The sequence below is a fragment of the Pteronotus mesoamericanus genome, unplaced genomic scaffold (genome assembly GCF_021234165.1).
Source record: "Pteronotus mesoamericanus isolate MK-2021 breed Mesoamerican mustached bat unplaced genomic scaffold, CSHL_Meso_final scaffold_128, whole genome shotgun sequence".
NCBI lineage: Eukaryota > Metazoa > Chordata > Mammalia > Chiroptera > Mormoopidae > Pteronotus > Pteronotus mesoamericanus.
In genome coordinates this window covers 865196-886239 of record NW_026555305.1, presented here as the reverse complement: position 1 = coordinate 886239, position 21044 = coordinate 865196, and positions in this window count along the sequence as shown.

The window sequence follows — 21044 nt, the reverse complement described above, 5'->3', positions numbered from 1 at the left end:
AATTCCATATTTTGGGTCTCCCCTTGTATGTATTTACTAAATGGACCGAGAAAAATACACCATGATAATGCTAATCAAGAGACAGCAGAGATACAGGGGTGCATTGCATAATGGTGAAAGGATAAATTCTCTACAATTTCTTTCAGAAGATAGAAGCAGAGAAAATACTTCCCAACTCATTCTTTGAGGCCAGCATTGCCTTAATATGAAGAACCAGCCCTGGCTGGTGTGGCTCAGTGGATTGAATGTTGGCCTCTGAACCAAAGGGTCACCGGATCCATTCCCAATGAGGGCAGTGCCTGGGTTGTGGGCCACGTCCCCCGTAGGGGGCGCTCAAGAGGCAACCGCACATTGAGATCTCTCCCTCTCTCCCTCCTTTCCCCCTCTCTAAAAATAAATACATAAAAATTTTGTAAAAATATGAAAAGCCAGATAAAAACATTATAAAAAGAAAAATATTACATACCAACATCTCTCCTGAACATGGACACAGAAATCTTCAACAAAATATTACCTTATTGCATCCAACAGTGTGTAAAAAGATAGCGGGAAGGGGAGAAAAACATCAGTCTGTTGTTCCACTTATTTATGCATTCATTGGTTGATTCTTGCATGTGCCCTGATCAGGGATCAAACCGGCGATCATAGGGTATTGAGAGGAGGCTCTTAACAACTGAGCTATGCAGCCAGAGCCAGACTTTGCTGAAATCTTAACTTTTCCCCATCTGTAACGGATATGTTTCTCTTGAACTATTTTGCCAGTTTCCTTGGATAATTACATAATTACATTATTAACTTTCTGTAACCTTCATTTCACATGTGTTTTCAGAGATTATTTCAACTCTGTGTGCACTCACCGTTGATGCAATTTCAGTTGAAGTGAAAAAACCACTACTTCCCTGCAAGGAAATGAGATCACAGAACACAACACCTTTATCTCAGGGATTAGAGTCCCCTTTGCAAGTGTGTTCAATGGTTAGAAGGGTGCACACTATCTTCGCAGGAAAAGGGATGTAATAAGTATCTCTGCTTTGCAGATTTTCAAAAGAAATAGAAAGTATCTCAGATATGGAGTAATAATATTATCTCAATGAAGAAAAAAATTAAGAATATTCCAATAAAAGTATTATTGCTCTCCCGGTGGAAACACAATCACTGATTATCCAGGCCGGAAAGATACCCCTCCTCCAGCTTCCCATCATACTCTGTTGGGGGTGGGGATGGGAGTGTCTTTTCCTTCTTGTCTCTGACCGAGATTATTGAAGATAATTAAACAGCCCCCAGAATTTAAGCCAACAGCTACAAGTGGACGCCGAATGCCATTTTGGTGTCGCGTGTCCCTTCGGTTGTGTAGCCTTTGGCAATTTGCAGGGCGTCACAGAATCCGTAATAACAAACGTCTATTTCTAACACTTGTGCTAGACTGTACCCAGAGGAAATCTAGGTCCGTCCCCTGTAAACGCCACGAAGCTCCGCTGTGTCCCAGCGGATCGGGAACTCCACTTCCCAGCGTCCCCTCACGGCATCCGTTGGCCTTTTATCCCGAAACCGGAGCAACCGCCGCCGCTATAGTGGGAGCCAATGGAAGAACTACATTACCCAGAAGACGCTGCGGCAACCGCAGAAGACGAGCAGAGGCAGCGGGAGCTCCGCTTGGAGCGGTTTACACGCCTCCACACAGTGGAGGCGGGACTTCCAGCCGCGTCCCCTCCGCGGAGGCGTTTTTTCTGTTCCAGGGATTTTACTTAAGGCTTTTCTAGGTTTCCTTGGCCCCCGGGAGCTCTGGGGCGGGGCCGAGGAGACAAAGCGCGCGAGAGACGACGTCCCGGTCGCCCGGAGGCAGCCTCGAGGCGCGACTGAACCGGTTAGCGACGGCGGCGCCCTGCTCCCGTCCCGTCGCCGCTTCTCTTCCCACAGGCCGGCGGCGGGGTCGCGCCGATGAGCCCGACTGAGGTGGGTGCTGCGTCCCCCGGCTTCCCTGCCCATCTCCCACCTCCGAGTCGGAGCTCGGGTGGAGGGGCGCCCTCCGATCCCTGCGTCAGGCCCTGCGAGTCCCCCGCTGCGTGTCCGCCGTGTGACAGCGCGGACCCCGTTCCCTCGGGCGCCTGGGCGCTGGGGAACCGACGTTCCTGGGTCCAGGGGAAAGGGCGGCGAGTGTCGCCTGGAGGGACGACCTGAGAGGCTGGAATTCTTGAAGGGATGAGATGATGTGATTTCTAAGAAATATGTATTTGGGCACCCAGTTCACCAAAATGTAATTTTTCATACGTATTTGGCCTTGTCACAACTCCCCAAACCCGGGGAATTTCCCAGGTGTTAGGATTGATAGAGGTGTCTTTCTTTTGTTCCGGGAACGGGTGACATTCGGAAAGCAGCTGAGGACAGGGACGGGCGGTCAGTTGGAACTTTCAATCCGCACCCTGACTTCCCGGCGAGGAGAAGGGCTGGAGGTCAAATCAGTCGCCCCTGGCAGTGATTTAATCCATCCTGTCTACGGAGTGGACCCTCCGAAAACCCCCTAAAGGACGGGGTTCAGAGAGCTTCTGGGTTGGGGACCACGGGCAGATTTGGGGAGAGTGGCACCTGGAGACAGCATGGAAGCGTGATGCCCACTCCCCTATGCACGCTTCCATCTGTTCCTGAGTTACATCCTTCCATAATGCACTGGCAACGTCGTAAGTATTGTTACGTGTTTCTCTGAGTCCTATGAGCCGTCCTAGCAAATTAAGGAAGGAATCTTGGGGACCTCTGACTTACAGCAGTGGATCAGAAGTACAGGTAAAACAACCAGGGCTTGCGACTGGCATCTGAATTGAGTTGCTAAGGAAGTGGCCGTTGGAACTTCCAATCTGTAACCCGTTGGTCAGAAACGCAGATACAGCGTGGGCTTTCGACTGATACCTCATGGGTGGTGGGGGCAGTCTTGTAGGACTGAGCCCTAAAACTGTGGGATATGATGCTGTCTCTGGGTAGACAAGTAGAATTGAGTTGAATATTTGGACACCCTTCTGGTGTCTGAGAATTGCCTGGTGGTGTGTGCGAAGCCACCCGCCTTCATATAGGAAGTAGGTCCAGGAACCTAATTTAGGGACGTACCCAGATTTGAAGTTTAAAGTTGTTAAGAAGTGGATGGGGAATGGAGGCAGGGAGATGGGTAGGGAGGACCCAGCTGTACACTTCAGGAGGATTATGGGAGGGCTGTATCAGCGGGGTGTCAATGAAGGAGAGACGTGACAAGTGGTTGTATAGGTCACAAAGACAGAGCCGACAGGATTTCCTGCTGCATCAGAGGTGCTGTGAGCAAAAGTAGGGCATAAAAGACCATCCCAGGTTTTTTACCTAATTATTTAAGGAATGGAGATGAGGAGGTTAGTGCAATGAACTTTCAGAACATGGAGACATCACTTGGATAGATGGAGAGAAATGTCTGGGGCCCTGGGAAGTGGCTGGGCTGGAGCTTCTGAGAGGGTGGAGGGTGTGGACTGGACAAGGCCATAGCCTAGTGACCATATTGAAGAAGGAGAGACTTATGGTTATTCCAGATGGGCTCCATGGTGAAGGAGGGAGGCCTCAGTCTGGGGGGCAGGGTGCAGAGGTGAGTGTGCATCCCTGTTGCCTCTTCAGAGAGGAGTGGTCCTGGTGTAGGATGAATTCTGGCCTGTGTTTGCAGGAAGAGAGGCTCAGGTGAGGTAAGAGGCTGACCCGGGATGGAGGCTGAGGTGTCGTTTGGTATAGATTATCCGCACTGCAGGCTGAGCAGACCCTCAAGACCACTCCTTGTAGAACATGACAGTGGTCACCTGGGTTAATGGAGCAGCTGGACCCGAGACCAGGGCACTGCCTCCAGTGCCCAGAGCAGGGGAGTCATCCACTGTCTAGTCAAGGGCTCCCTGCACGCTCCCTTCAGAAGCTTACGTTGCAGGCAGGCATAGTTGCTAAAAGGAATAGTATGCTCAGTGCCTCCCTGCAACTCATTAACTGAAGAATACACAGAAGTCATTGATTTAAATACTGATCAACCAACATTCTTCTAAATATGTTCACAGGTAGGCAACTAGAAAGTGAACATATTGGATAGGTTAAATTTATCCAAATACTTCATAATTGGTCTGAATGTTAACTCACCTTTAAGTATTTGCTTATGATGTAAGAGTTTTATGTATCACGCTCTCTAAAACCCCTAAAAAGTGGGGAAAATATATACCCAAATTTCAAAACCTGACCACTTCATTTGCAGTGAAAATATGCAAAACCATTGATCATGGGGACAGTACAGCTGATATATAGTGTGTACCCCTTATGTTTGATATCACTATCTGCCCTATGAGTTGAAACCATTCTAGTGCCCGTTTTATAGACGGGGCCCTGAGATTTACAGATGTCTGATCTCCAGGGTCACCTAGCGGGTAAGAGGCAGCACTGATTTCTGAGGAGCTGAGCTTAGACCATCAGTCTCAGATCACTTTGCTCCAGGGCAGAGCCGGGATGGTGGCCAGCTCAGCTTGTAGGATCCTACCATGGTTATCCGTCTCTCATGGCCTCCTTCTTCCCACAGGGTCCCATGGCAGTGGCAGAAATGCTTATGGACCTTGCACAGGTGAGTGGAGGATGTCTCAGGCTCCCACCCACTCTAAGTATCACCCTCGTGGTTTAGGCACCCCAACAGGGAATGGCGATGTTCTGAGACTCCACCGATCCTCCTCCTCTAAGGCCTGAAAACCCTGTGGTTCCACATAGCCAAGGGCCTGAACTCAGCCCTGGCTTATATGGGTCAATTTCATTTCAGACCCTTACAGGGTAAGATGTGATATGCATCCTGGGCACAGGATCTAGAATATTCAAATGTGAGCAGGTGAGCCCTGGCGAGGTAGCCCAGTGGGTTAGAGCATCATATGCTAAGGTTGCAGGTTTGATCGCCGGTCAGGGCACATGAAAGAATCAACCAATGACTGCATAAATAAGTGGAATGACAGATCAATGTTTCCTTATCTCTTTCTCTCTCCCTTTCAAATCACTCAATAAAAAAAGAAGGTGAGACTTAGCTAGGATGTTTAGGAAATTGCAAATTCCTGTTCTATCTGATGGGATAGGGAGTGGGGTGGCAGGAGGTTGGGGCACTCGGGGACCAGGCCTAAACTGACAGCCAGTCATTCCCAGCCTCGTCTAAGGACAGTGGGAGTTAGGGCAGGTGTCGAGGGGGTGAGGGAGGTGATGGGACCCAGGTTTTAACAGACTCTTTGTGGCTGCAGAGTTGGAGGATAGATGATGGGGATGAGGGTAGAATTAGGGTGCCGGCCCCAGAAGAGGTGAGTGCTGGTATTGGCTGGGCAAGAGTGGTTGGCTTTTGAATGCGTTGGACAGAGCTGCCCGCATTTCCTGCTATGGAGAGTGAGATAGTAGGAGGGAGTCAGGGCCAGCCCCAAGGTTTCTGGCCTTGCTTGAAAAAATGGATGTTCAATCAGTTAGGAAGTGGAAAGTCAGCGGTAGAAGGAATTTTCAGAGGGAAGATGAGGAATCAGCTTTTGGGTGCATCATGAGTGTTCCGGAGGTTCCGACAGGACAGATCTGGGGTTCTGAGAAGGTTCTCAGGCTGGAGACAGTACAGTATAGTGGCTGGTGTGGACACCCTGGTGGAGCTGTGGCTCAGACTTCAGAGCGGAGTCCTTCTGTTTTGGTGGTAGTGCCGCTAGGGACAAGGGAAGTAGGGAAGGGGCCAGATCCACATCTCAGGTGGGCACCTGGATGTGGTGGTGGGAGCCAAAGACATAGGAACCGGAGCGGCTGTGGGCATGTGTGCCTGTGAGGGGAAGGTGGGGGTCAGAAAGCCTCCTGAGGGGACAGTGGACCTGAGACGGATGCTGAGGCGTCTCCGCAAAGGTCAGTTGTCAGTGAGATCAGGGCGGGGCAGGGCAGGGCTCATTACCCCTCTGGGGACTCGGCAGGGTTTTACGGTGACCCTTGCCTGGGTTGTCTCATGCAGGCTGCTAGTTAGTTAAGTGGAAGTCTCGCTGGTCTCGGGCCCTGGGTGAGGGTGAGGTGAAGACAGGGTCTGCACCGCTGTGAGACAGCATGCGCAGTGGCAGTGGGCGAGCGCCAGGCACCCTGATTGAGGTGCTCACGTATGTGTCTGCAGCTGAGTGAAAGCGAGGGACGGGGTTCGCGTAGGCCTTCCCTGGGGGCTTTGTGCTCCCTGGTGCTGGGGGACTCTGGTGTTCAGTGCAAGACCGGGGCAGATTCGGGTGATGGATGTGCCGCCTGGATTCCATGTACAGACGGGCGTGTCGGAAGGCCAAAGGAATGCGTATGGTTGGGCTGGGGAGTCTCTGGGGTTCCCACCTTGGGGGAGTCAGAGTCACAAAGGAGGAAAGGAGGAAGGTGAGTCCAAAGACTGATGTGCACATGAAGGGAATGTGAAGGGTTGGCCCTGGCACTGGCCCTGGGCACTTACAGGAGGAGGATGAGTCCAGCTTTGTTTGTCTGGGAGGCAAGATCTGGGGACCCCAGGGAAACTAGCTGGGACGAGAGGGGTGGGGCCTCACATTCCTGGCCAGAGCCTAGATGGTGTTTTTCTGCCACCTCCCCCACACGTGCTCTGCTCTGTGCTGGCCACAGTGATCAGTGGCCATAAGCAGAGAGCAGGCGCTGGTGCCACCACCCTGATAACTCTCCCACACTGGGAAGTCGGGGAGGAGGAGGAGGATGTGTGGGGAAGGGCTGGAGATCCCGGAGAGACGTGGATGAGTGTGGTTCCTACGGATTTTCATTTGTGGATGTAAATGAGTAAATGACAGTATGGAGAGACCAATATCATTGAAAGAGATCTCTATTCCTTATATTTCCCTAGTGTGCAGTGAACCCCACGCCATTCAGGGCCACATTAGGGAGCACCAGATTTGATCAGGAGGCAGAAGGAATGAGGGGAAACCTCAGCCAGAGCGTGTTCTGGGGTTTCTTCGGAAAGATGAGGAGAGTAAGGTGAGTAGTTCAGGGCTGACTAGTCTGGAGAGTTCTGGCAGGTCTTCCAGCTTAGGGGCTGTCCCTGGCAGTCTGAGACCCCACCCTGGGCTGCTTTATGGCAGGGAAATATTCCCTGGCTGTGTGCGAGTTAGCTAAGGAGCTGGTTCAGACAATGGGCCCTGAATCAGGGGTGGTATAAAGAGATTCGGTTGGCCGTTAGTTTAATCGGTAATGAATGGATGGCAAATAGATAAATACAGAATCCACAAACACAGTGAAAACAAGCTGCTCGTGAACCAAACTGTCTCCATTTTCACAGGGCCGTGTGTTCTTTGAGGACGTGGCCGTCCACTTCTCCCAGGAGGAGTGGGGGCTCCTAGATGAGGCTCAGAGACGCCTGTACCACAGTGTGATGCTGGAGAACTTGGCGCTGTTGTCCTCCGTAGGTGAGGCCCCCACACGCACCCCAGGGTCCTGGGCTGGGCTCTGTTCTTGTCCTTTCCAGGGGCAGCTCTGTCCTTCCCACCACGAGACTGTGGGCACTGCTTCCTCTCCTGGTTTGCTGGCACGTGTATTGTTGGTGCCAGGGCCGGGCTGTGTGCCCTGTCCTCGCAGTTCCCAAGCAGCCCATCCCCAGTTTTAACAGGGCTGAGGAGTCAGAAGTCTTGAAGTTTGTGTGAGAGGTCCCTCAGACCTGGCCCGCCTCTGGTCAGGTTACTCTGTTCAGATCCATGGATCCTCTCTGCCCAAGCCTTCCCTCTTTTTCTGCTGACATTCTTGGAGTCTGCCTGTGCCAGGATTTTCAGCCTCCATGTGGTCACTAGTTGTGGATGGTGACCACTGGTTCTGCAGGATCCTCCTAGGAAGTGCTCGTGATTTTAGGATGTGGGGTGTCGTGAGTTGGATCGCTCTGGGGTCATGTCAGCCACCCCATTTCCCTGCGTTTCACCTAGGGGGACCTGTTCCAAGTCCCATGTCAGTGCTCACACTGAGGCAAGGGAGGGGGGCCCTGGCTGCCTGTCGGGGGAGATAGCCCTCTATCGGTGGCAACAAGGCATGGCCATTGTGCCTGGGAGCTGGGAAAGGGCGTGCTGTCAGAGCTGGGTCTGCATCACACTGGGCACCAGGCCTGTGCCCACCCTCGTGTGGTTCCCAGGGCAGAGGCTACCTTCATTCTACCTTTTCCCTTGTCATTTCTAATCTTCGGGTCCCCAGCTTCCCCAAATTTTGTGGGCTCCACCTCTCACCTGTTCCCTTCCACTACCTACTCCCTTTGTGGTGCTCTCAACATTGGACCTACACTTAAGGTGCAGTGATATCTGCGCATGTCCTTAAATAGTCCTGGAACACCAGCTACTGTGTCCCAGTCAGACATATCTGGGTCTGGACACAACCTGCTACACAGTGCTCACCGGTCACCAGCAGCCATGCCCTTGTTGAAAGCCATTTGCAGAAGAGTGACCTGCAGACCCTGCTTCTCCTCCCCACCCTGTCCCTTCCTTGTGTCCTGCCCCATGGTCAGGGCTCTCCCATCGTGAGCTCCCAGGCCAGCTCTGCACCGCAGGCTTCCTCCCACTGTGTCTAGGCCCCCTTGCCTGTCCGCAGTCCCTTAATCCAGGGCGTCTCTGGCGCACATTTCTGATGAGCTGCCTCTTCCCACCAAAGTCAACATGCACTTCACCGGCATTTGTCTGCTTACAGGTTGTTGGCCTGGATCCCCGGAAGAGGAGGCCCCTTTGGGGCAAGGTGATTCTGTGGGAGCATCACAGGTCTGGACGCCAAGTCAAGATCCATCCACCCAGAAGTCTCATTCTTGGGGGAAGTGTGGCCCACTCTTGAAAGACATTTTGTGCCTGGAGAAGCAGGATGGAACACACCCACAGCAAGATGTTAACACATGTGTGGCCAGTCTCTCTGGGTGCCATATGGAGCAGAGCAGAAAGAACATGTCTGGATGGGATGAGTGGAGACCTTCATTTGTGAAGAACTGCAGTGTTCACTCTGTAGAGAGGACCTTGCTGGGTGGGGAACATGAGAAGAACTCTCAGGCCAGCTCCAGCCTTTCCCCACACGAGGCCCTTCGCAGTGCAGGGAAACCACGTGTCACTGAGGGCAGGGAGGCTCTGGAAAGTGGGCACAATGGCTACAGGTATGATGAATATGGAAAAGCCTTTAGCCACAAACACATATGTGTTGAACAACAGAAAGTGCACACTGAAACAAGGCTCTGCAAGCTCCTTGAATGTGGGGGACTCTTCAGTCAAAGGTCTGGCTTCACTGAACACCAGAGAGTTCATACCCGGCCAATGCGTTATGAGTGCAGCCAGTGTGGAAAATGTGTGAAAGACAGCTCCACGCTCATTATTCATCAGAGGGTTCACACTGGAGAAAAGCCATATCAGTGCAGTGAATGTGGGAAATCCTTTAGGTATAGTTTTACACTCAAAAGACATCAGAGAGTTCACACTGGAGAAAGGCCATATGTGTGCAGCGTGTGTGGGAAGTCTTTCGTGGACATCTCCACACTCATTATTCACCAGAGAGTTCACACTCGGGGAAGGCGTTTCGAGTGCAGCAAATGTGGGAAGTTCTTCAGGTACCGCTTCACACTTGAAAGACATCAGAAAGCTCACAGTGGAGAAAGGCCTTATGAGTGCAGCGAATGTGGGAAACTCTTTAGACACAACTCAAATCACATCAGACATCGGAGAAACCACACTGGGGAGAAGCCTTATGAGTGCCCCATATGTGGCAGGCTCTTCAGCCAAAACTCTCATCTCATTCGGCACCAGAATGTTCACACCAGAGAAAAAACTTACGAATGTAGTGAGTGTGGGAAATTCTTTATGGACGGCTCTACACTCATTATTCATCAGAGAGTTCACACTGGAGAGAAGCCTTACGAGTGCAGTGAATGTGGGAAAGTCTTTAGATACAACTCCAGCCTCATTAAACATCGGAGAATTCACACGGGGGAAAAGCCCTATGAGTGCAGCGAGTGCGGGAGAGGCTTTAGGCAGAATTCCCACCTTGTTCGGCACCAAGACGTTCACAGCAAAGAGTATGGCAAACCAGAACAGACTTCAAAGTAAAGTCTGCTCTGATTTATCACTGGAAGTACTGCTATGCAGTTGTGTGTGTGTTTTTTTAATCATGTCTTAAATAATTATAAGTTAATATTTGCAATTTTAATCATATTTAAGGGTAAGGTTCAGTGGTAATAATACATTCACGTTACTATGCAACAAACATCCAGAAGTCTTTTTATCTTATTAAAACTGAAACTATAGCCATGAAGCAACAACTCATTCCCAGCTCCCATATCTCCTGACTGCCATCATTTTACCTTCTGTCAATGAGTTGGACCACTCTCAAATACAAGAATACTGTATATAAGGATTATAAAGTTTTTCTCCTTTTCTGACTTGCTTATTCACTCGGCATAATCTTCTCAAGGTGCATCAATGTAGCACGTGTCATAATTTCCTTTTTAGGTGAATAATACTCCATTTTGTTTATATGCCACTTTTTCTGTATCCATCCATCAATGGACACAAGTGCCTTCCACCTCTTGGCAGTTGTGAATAACATTATAATCATGATTGCACAAATGTTGCTTTGAGGCCCTGCTTTTGATCCTTTTTAGGTATGCACCCAGAAGTGGACTTGTTGGATCACATGGTAATTCACTTTTTAATATTTTTCAGAAACTGAGGGGCTGTGTTTCATAGTTGCTACAGCATTTTACATTCCCACCAACAGTGCTTAAGGGTTACAATGTCTTTACGTCCTTATCAACAGTTACTTTCTTTTTTCATTTTTATAACACTATCTTAAGGGACATGAGGTGTTATTTCACTGGTTTTGATTTGCTTTTCCTTGAGGATTAATGATGTTGGGTATCTTTTCATCTGCTTGTTGGCTGTTTGTATATGTTCTTTGTGAAAGCTTATTCTAATTTTCGCCCTTTTTTTCTTTAGATTTTATTTATTTCTAGAGAGAGAGGAAGGGAGGGAGAAGGAGAGAAACATCAGTGTGTATTTGTCTCTCTTGCACCCCTAACTGGGGACCTGGCCCGCAACCCAGTCAAGTGCCCTGACTGGGAATTGAACCAGCGACCCTTTGGTTTGCAGGCCAGCATGCAGTCCACTGAATCACACCAGCCAGGGCTAGTTTTTGCCCATTTTTTAATCAGGCTTTTTTGTTACTTAGATGTAGGAGTTCTTTTTTAAATTTATTTTCTTTTTAAATTTTTCAGCTATGGTTTGCATTCAGTGTCATTCTGCACCAGTTTCAGATTGTAAAGCAAAGTGGCTAGAAAATCATGCACTCTACAGAGCAGTCCCCTTGCTGTGCCAAAAACATACCTGGCCCCGTACCCTGTCATCTCAACATTATTGACTACATTCAATGTAGGAGTTCTTTACATGTTCTGGGTGCTAATTCCTTATCAGATACATGACTTGCAAATATGTTTTCCCGTTGTGAGGGTTGTCTTTTCACCCTGTTCATTTATTCCCTTTTCACACAGAATTTTTACATATCATCATCCAATTTATTTTTATTCTCTGCCTTTAATGTCATGTCTAAGAAATTATTGCTAAGTCTGATGTCATGAAACTTTTTTCCTGTTTTAAGAGTATTATACTTGTAGGTATTTAACATTTAGGATTTTGGTTAATTTTGAGTTCATTTTTTTATGTTGTGGATGGTAAGGATGCAGGTAAATCCTTTTGCATGTGGATATCCAGTCTACCCAACACCATCTGCTGAAAAGCTTCCCTCTTAATGGTCTTTGGACCCTTGTTAAAAGTCTGATCATATGGCCCTGGCTGGTGTGGCTCAGTGGATTCAGTGCCAGCCCATGAACCAAAGGGTCACTGGTTCAATTCCCAGTCAGGGCACATGCCTGAGTTGCAGGCCATGTCCCCAGTAAAGGGTGCATGAGAGGCAACCACACATGGATGTTCCTTTCCCTCTGTTTCTCCCTCCCTTCTCCTCTCAAATAAATAAATAAATCCTGAGCATATGTGTGGGGGTTTGTTTCTGGGTTCTTCATTCTTCTACTCATAAGTTTAAGGCATAAGGTTCTTCATTCTTCTAAATGTATGTCTTTATGTCAGTACCACAGCATTTTGATATATTCTTTTTTTATTTTTAAATAGTGGTTTGATCCAGATTTGCAGCACTGGCAAGTGGACAGTCAGTTGTCCTTCCAGAGCAGCTGATTAAAGTGCCAGGTACATGAGGGGCTTTTCGGGAACTGTGTTGCACTTTCACACCCCTTGGCTGGAGTTCTGTCACTGCCAGTGTCTGTCACAGCAGCCGTCCTGCCTCTCTTAGCTGACAGGGAACCTCTGTGTAGTACCTTAAATGCTCAGGGAGCACAGACTGCTGTGCTTTTTTGCTTTGTCTGAGGCGTTCAGCAGGGACTTCAACCCTATGGCGAGGCCTCGTTCCCGCCCCCTGGCTGGTTTGGGTGTGGACATCAGGCAGCTGTGGACAGTGGACTTAAGTTGGCTTCAGCCAGCAGGTTCCAGAGGTTTTTCCTTTTGGGGGGCATTACTGTCTCACAAGGGTCGCCAGGTGCCCCTACACAGAATCTCCCCAGTCATCCCGCTGGCTTTTGTAATAATAAAAGGTCTTATTGCTTAAGCTGCACGTAGCTTCTTGGGCTTACGTGCACTGTGCTGTGGGTGTGAACAGAGCTGCACTATGCCAGGAGGAAGGGGGAGCGGGTTTTGCTGGGCCCTGTACCTTGTCAGTTTCAGAGGGAATGGGGAATAAAGAACAGCTCTGAGTCCAGCTTTGGCTCCATTTGTGTTGCTGCATGAGGTCTCCTGGGAAAGTTCACAGGATTTCGCTCCGCGTTTGGTGCCCTGGATGCAAAGATTATTTGTGGTTCTGCAGTCAGCTGGAGGACAGGGCAGTGGCCTGGATGATCTTCATCGCATTTGGCAGCAGCCTGTGTTGGGTCATTTGTACTCAGAGGATGTGTAATAGTTCCAGGATTGCTGAGGGATTGTGTACTCCCCTGACCTGACTGGAAGCCTGCATCCTGAAGTCAAAAGTCATTTAGTTATGTGTCCATGGACGTAAGACCCGCAAGGCCCAGGGTGGGAACTGTATTCTGTACAGAAACTGGTTGGGTTAGTAGGAAGTGGAGGAGGCTGCCGTAAAGTAGAGTGGATGAGCCCCACCCAAAGGAGCATCACTGTGCCCCAGGAACTGACTGTGTGGGACGAGGATGTACAGAAGCCTGCAGGATCCACAGCCCTGTACTGTCCTGGAGCCACTGTCACTGCCAGAGCTACCGATGCAGAGGTTTTATGGATTCCTGTAGCCTCCCCGTGCGTTTCCCTCAAACCAGAGCTGTTCACTGAAGCAAACTCCTAAAGAAATAGAACCTATCAGATTGGTAAATTGTCATGGAATTGGGAAAATTGTTCTCCCTTTGGCTCTCCTGACATAAAGTTGTTCAGTGTAGGAAATTGGAGTAAGCTCAAGAACTTCAGTTACACATGAAGTACTTATCAATAAAAAATTATGAACCATCTACCTCCTATACAAGCTTCCACCAAAGTGTCTTTTATATTTTATATTTGAATACTTTTCCTAATAGTACCTTCAATGTATGTCTGTGTGCTATGAACATTCTTAAGGCATTTAGCAAAATTGTTTATTATTTTTATTGTGATAAAATACACATAACATTAAAAAATCTGCCCACAATTCATCACCATCACTGCTGATCCCGGTCAGAGCCACCATCCCACTCACCTTGGTTTTAGAACTCATTTTCTAAACCGTCTTCCAGCTTCTTACATTTCTCAGCACAGTAGTCATCATAATTTCTTAACAAAATAGGGCCTGTTCTGTTCAATTTCTTTTTTTCATGGCTACCCAATTCACACTTAGAACAAAATGAAAATTCTTGCCCTGACTGGTGTGGCTCAGTGGTTTGGGTATTGTACAACAAACCAAAAGGTCACCAGTTAGATTCCCTACCAGGGCATGTGCCTGGGTCGTGGGCCAGGTACCTGGCTGGAGATGTGGGAGAGGCAACCAATGGATTTTTCTCTCTCACATTGATCTTTCTGCCTCCCTTCTCCTCTCTCTATAAATAAATAAATAAATCCTTTTAAAAAAACTAAAAACTCTTCAAAACAGCCTGTCCTACTGTGCAGCTGGCCCCAGAGCATCCCTCTTCCCACTCTCCTGCTCACTCTGAATTTAGGGTCTTTGTTCTGACCTTCTCTGCCTGCAACTAATTCCCCAGGGTATCCACAAGGCTAAGATATAAGTGAGGCCTTCCAAATGTTTGCACAGCTATAACCTCATTTAATAGCATTCTTAACTTTCTCTGTTTTGTTTTGACAATCACTTATAATGTGTGCAAATCCTACGTGATTGACTGTTGACATTAATATTTATTGTCCATCTCCTTTGACTGGAGTGACGGCCTCGTGAAGGCAGGGCTCTTTGACGCAGGGCTTTTTGACTCTGGACCCTGATGTGTCCTGTGCAGCCCCGATGGTGCATAGAGTGCAGCAGGCACGTCACAGTTATTTGTTCAGGAGGGAATGAGTGTGATGCTACAGATGTCCTATTGTTAGCATTCTGGTTAAGTTCTCTTCAAGCTGGCGCTATTGCTCAGTGTACTCAAAAGTGATTTAATAAGTCACAATTTAGAGTCGTAACCTCAGGTTAGCCAAGTTCCCTGTGTTCCCATGTGCTCAGCTTCATTCCATCACTTCTCAGACTTGTGACCCTTCATACTTCACTGAGATCCTAACTTTGTTCACATGGACAAGAATTATTTTTGGCTACCAACTTTGATAAGTAAAACCTCACTGATCTCGGCGATTTCAACATTTCACAAATATTTCTGAGATGATTACAACTCCGCATGGATTGTCACTACAGTTGCAGGTGAAATTATATTTACTTCCCAGCAAGGGAAAGAGGTCATGTCCTCCAATCGTATATCTCAAGGTTCAGACGTCCCCTTTTTCTGCCCTTTCTGAATCACAGAGTTGCCCACCCTGGCAGAAAATGTCATGAAATAAATGGTTCTCCTTTGCAGATAGGTCTTAGCTTGTAAAAATAAAGGGAATAGTACATATCAAGGCATCAGGATATGGTGTAAAAAAATATGAGTATGTCCCTAAGCTCTATGTTTTTTCTAAGGGGGCCAGAGGCACAACGTTTCAAGCGCCCCTCCACCCCCACCTGTTTCGGGCCCCTCTGTAGTCTTCGCTCTCGACGCTCATCTAATACAGTCACCTTTTCCACCAACTGATTCTAAAGCTTCAGTCTTCACGGGTTTGAACAGAACTAAGATAAAGGTCATCATTCCCAGCCATGGGTGGGTGCACTTTGTGTCTGAGTGACAATATGGCGCGTGTGCCCATTTGGTTTTGGAGAACACGAGAGACGCCTGCAGAGCTCTGCGATCGGCGCAGACTGACTCGTACGGAAAGCTGGGTGCATCCCATTTAAAAAGCGTGAAACCCCGCCCTCTTCTCAGAGCCAGCGGACACCCGTTCCCGCGGCTCTACCTACAGACCCGAGGCACTGAGAGCTACGTTACCCGGAAGGCACTGCGCCGCGCGTTGCGGATACCGGGCCAATGAGGGCTCAACAGGCTTGTTCGAGCTGGTCTTCGGGCGTCGGCCTCTGGCGACCCCTGGGGAGCTCGAATCCGTCCCGGGGTCGCAGCGTGGGAAGTGCTGGGCCGGCCTGAGGTAGCCGTTCGGGAAGAAGCGGCTTCCGCTGCGCTGAGGCGGGTCTGACGCTCGGGGTGCGGGTCCCTGCTCCGCCCACAGGCCCGGGGGCGTGTCAGGTAAATGCCGGGTTCCCTCCGCCCTCACCACGCTCTTTCCTATTCAGTAAAAATCTACGGCTTGAGGTGGGGGGCGGAGACGGAGAGGGCAAAGCGGGTCCCGTCCGAGGCTTGGGCGGGTGAGCACACAAGGATGTGTACAGACGTCACAGAATGAAGTTGTACGCCTGAAATTTATATAACGTAATTAGTGTCTCCCCAATACATTTTATTAAAAAGATTAGAAAACACACACACACGCACAAGTAGGCTAGTGTCTCTCTCCACACCGTGCCCCTCTCCTTTCTTGGAGAATGAATAAAAACTTTATTCTCTACACTTTCTACTCTTCGTGAATTCGTTCACAGCCTGCGTCACCAGCCATCCTAACATTGTGGTGCCCCATCCGGGACAGTCTCTATTTCTTCCTCTCCTCCGGCCTCCTGAGACTCGTCACTAGGGGAGCAGTGGCAGCAGAAGCTCGACCTGGGCGAACCCCCCTAACCCTGTCTCTGTGAGGCTGGGAGAGACGATTCTAATCCTCCTCAGTCGCTTTAGACTCTGTGGACAGCCTCCTTCTCACCCATCTTCCCGGCCCGCGATCAATGTAAGAAAACTTGGTTTTTTCCCCCCAGAACAATTTGTAAATTATACCTTCATAAGCAATACTGAAACATTTTTATTTTTCTCCAACTCTTAATGAGACTGGAAATTACTGGAAGCAAGAACAGAACTAACCGCTCCGTATAGCCACAGGCAGAAGGTAACAGTGGAACAAACTGCGGCTTCTGTTACAAGAGCCCAGGGACCTCACAACAGCAAACCCCCCTTTTATAACCCAATGATAATCCAGTAAAAGCTCAAAGCCCCGATCCCTCAATGCTGGTGTATCTCTGCACACCACACCCCTTTCCTTTCTCGGAGACTGAATAAAAACTTTGTTCTCTAGCACACACACACACACACACACACAATTAATTTTGCTATTACAATGCATGTGATCAAATAAAAAATATATAGTTTTCAAAAAAAAATTTATTGATTTGAGAGAGAAATATTAGGTTTTTTGTTCCACCCATCCATGCATTCATTGGTTGATTCCTGTGTGTGCCCTGAGGATCAAACCCACAACCTTGGAGTATCAGGATGATGCTCTAAGCAGCTGAGCTAACTGGCCAAGGTGAGTTTTGTGAAGTGTTTGGTAATTGTTTCAAATCCTTTTAAGAATTTGTTCCCTCCTAGGTTGTTGAATTTGCTGGTATATTGGCTTTCACAGTATTCTTGAATTAAAACTGTATTTCTTTGGTGTTCCCTTGTAACTTTTTCTGATTTTATTTTACTCCTTACTGGAATCTAACCAGGGGTTTATCAACTTTATTTGTCCAAAGAACCAGCTATTTGTTTCATTAATTTTTTTCTGTCATTTTTCTGTTCTCTATTTCATTTATTTCTCCTCTTTCATTATTTCCACTCTAATTTTTATTTCCTTCTGTGGACTTAGAGCTTCATTTATTCTTTTTCTAGTCCACTTTCGCTGCACTTGCTTTGCATGAAGTATCACCTTCACTTTGAGCCCATGTGTGTCTTTGGAGCTGAGAGGAGCACTCTGCAACCAGCATATACTTGGGTTCTGTTTAATCCATCTGCTACCCGTGCCTTAAAAAAAAAAATTATTTATTTATAGAGAGTCGGGGAGGGAGGGAGAAAGAGTGGGAGAGAAACATCAATGTGTGGTTGCCTCTTGTGCGCCCCCTACTGGGGTTCCGGCCTGCAACCCAGGCATGTGCCCTGACTGGGAATCAAACTAGCAACCCCTTGCTTCTTAGGCTGGCACTCAGTCTGCTGAGCCACACCAGCCAGGGCTCCCTGTGCCTTTTGTTGGGTAGGTTCAGGTACGGTGATTATTGCCATCTGAGGCCTTACTCCATTCATTTTGTTTTCTGGTTGCTATCTCCATTGTTTCTTTTTGTCTTCTGATTGCCTCTTATTATCTTCATTCTCCTTTTCCTTCTTCCCCGTATGATTTTGTCACATTATCCTTTTATTTTGTGCATTCTTTACCAAATTGCACTATATATGAATACTTATTTTTCTCTTATAACCTTTATATTAAAATTAAGTGTCTAATATCCTATTCTGAAGAGTTGCAACTGTCTGCTTGTTGTCAATCATCTTACTCAAAGTTTTGTATACTTGTCTTTTTGTTTTTGGAAGCGCTCCTTTTAACCTTTTTTATACTTGATCTTCATAAGTTTTATTGAAAAGTGGAATGAAAGTATATGAAAAACATAGGAAAATTTAGTTTGGTCTTAATGAACTTGGAATCTTAGGACTTAAATATAGAGAGGGTTCTTTCAGTATTGCTAGCAATAGCCTATAAATACCCATCTTACCATTGACAAGAAATGAACTTCACATAATTAAGCACAATTTTTGTGTGTGGTGTTTTTTGTTTGTTTTTGCTTAAAGGAGGCATTATAACATCCTGTTTATGAAGATAATTTTCTTCAGCTAATATTTTGTGGATACAGAGGAGACTTCCCTTTGTTGTTCTCACTACTTGAATATATTCTCTGCCAATTCTTCTGTCTCAGTCACAAAAATAAACACCTCTTCTAAAACCTTGCTCACTTCCTTTAGATGTGCATCTGAATGAGGAATATTTTCAAATTGTTTCCAGATGAGTTTCCAGTCTCTCAATGAACATCACTGCCAACTCCAGAGAATGTATCATGCATCTGTGGTAAACAGCTTCAATAGGCAGGTCTTCCTGGCACATGGGTTTCAGGAGTCCTTGCCTTAGGGACCTCTTCTCTTTCAGCACTGCTTCCAAATGCTTATTCTAGCCTCCCCCACGCCCCCGCCCTGTAACATGAGGGAGACAGGTTCTCACCCTCTTATGCTCCAGGCTGTAGTGTGGGGGCTGCAGCCTGACTTCTCCGCTGCTGCATTTTCTGGAGCTACAGTGGACACGAATTGCATCTGTAGCCACTGTGCCCTGTCCTTCCCCCCTTGTTCCAATACATCACCTTTTCTTCTGTCTCAGCCGCACTAGCCTCATGGACGCTACTCAGGACACCAACTAAGACTGACAGAGGGGTTTTTCACTTGGTGTTTTCCCAGTGAGTCACATGATTTTATGGCACAGCTCCATAAACATATTGTACTCTCTTAACATGCTTATTTCCCCCTTCACCTAAAACGCTGTGTTTCGCTTCTTTATTTTTTTTACTTGTATTGCTGACAGGAATTAAAGTAAGGTGACATTGGTCTTCCCACAGGTTTCCCAGCTTGTGCTTTCAGAAGAAGCACTTACAGACCCTGCACTAGTGAGTATCAGGTATTGGGAATTCCATTGCCTCTTCCCTTCCTGCCCTTGGTGTCTGGCAACCCTAGAGAAATCCTAACCCCAGGTTTCAAAGTCCAGGTCAGAGCTGAGAGATCCCCGTTGTGGCACCCAGCGGTGTGAGCAGTATGTACACATGTGCGGATGTGAGACTGAGATGGGAGTGTTGTAGGGCTCTGTGTCTGGTGGTCTGAGAGTGATGGCGGCCATGGAATTTTTAGTACAGAGGAGAAAGGTGACCTAACTCATGGCTTCACACACTGAGCCATCAAGGAGGCATTGGATGTGGCTGGACTAGGGAGGTGGGAGAAATACTTGGCATTTGGATTTTTTTAAAGTAGAGTTGACCAAATCTTCTAATGTGAAAGGTAACTGAGAAGTCACAGAGAACTGGAAGCTGGAAAGTACCATCAACAGACAGGGAAGGCAGTAGTACACGTACTGCTTTTCAATGAGAAGATGAGGAATTAGGTTTGGGTCACATCAAGTCTCATGTTCTGGAGACTCCCAAGTGCCGGTGAGAGTACACAGCTGGACATGAGGTTCCAGAGCACTGAGGAGGGAGGGCCTCCAAGTAGAGATACCCAAGACATGGCATCCAGTGTATGGACCAATATAGAACTCTGGGTCTGCTATACACAGGGGCGTACTCAGGTTCTAGGGACATTGCTACTGGGGACAAGGGAAAATAGTTTGGGGCTGTAGGTGTCATAAAGACAGATAAGGAAGTGAAGTGGTCAGTCCTCAGTAGGAAGGTAGGGGGAGGAGAAAGTCAAGCAGGCGGCCTAAGTTTCCATGGGGGAATGGAGACGATAGTGAAGTCGAATTGGTGCTTCTAAACCCCCCAAGCCTGGTGGCTCCTGTGGGACTTGCTATTAGAATGTCAGACTAGCTTACCTCAGGTGTGTCAAGTGGGTACAGATTTTGAATGAGTGTTACATGGACAGAGATTGTAACTGCTGAAGAGATATAACGTGCCACCTAGGAGATGATCAGAGACATGTGGGTATGCACTTGGTTCTGGTGACTGAGGTTGGAGCCAGAGGACAAGGTAGGGAAGCCTTGTCAGTAGGTCTGGAGGTTTGGGGTGTATGGGGTCCTGTTGCACGGTATGTGAGGAGGCCAGAGAAGTGCTGACTTTGTGGGTCAGGTGGTGGGGAGACCGGATGTATGCGGGAGGTCCAGTGCGAGAACTAATAGTCTCAGGGCCCTCATACCAGGAGCTTAAGAGAGAAGGGGGCTTTAGGCTATTGTCTTGCATCTGTCTGGCTACCTGTTGGATCCAATGATCAAGGCTTGAATGTGGAAAGTTCCAGGTTCCTAGAGAGAAGATGCTGCTTATGGACACAAGTGTCCCCTCATTACAGAGCTCTGTGACCTTTGAGGATGTGGCTGTGTACTTCTCCCGGGAGGAATGGAGGCTCCTTGATGAGGCTTAGAGACGTCTGTACCACAATGTGATGCTGGAGGTCTGTGCATTTGTGGCATCCGTGGGTAAGGCCCTCCCTCGCTCCCCTGCCCCAGGCTGGCTCTGCCTTTCCTATCTTTCCCCCAAGGGCAGCCCTGTTCTCTTCACAGCTGGACAATGTCGGAGTCCCCTGTCATAAGTTCTAGGATTGGTCATGTATACTGCCTCCTTCCCCAAGTAGCCCCAGCAGCAGCTGCCTTGAAGCTTTTTCAGGGAAGGCTTGTGGGTCAAAAGACATGGGGTTAGTCCTGCGGCTCCTCTCTGCCTCTGCTGCCCCCTGCTTCAACGCCATCTCTGTGTCCCAGGATGTGCCTCTTTATAGTGGATATTTCCTGGGGCCTGAGTGTGCCAGGAATTCCTGTTTCTGTAGGACCCTTCTCAGGAACTGAACCGTGGTGTTTTTCCTGAGGTTTTTGGGTTGGGTTGCCCTGGGCCAGTGCTGACCCCTC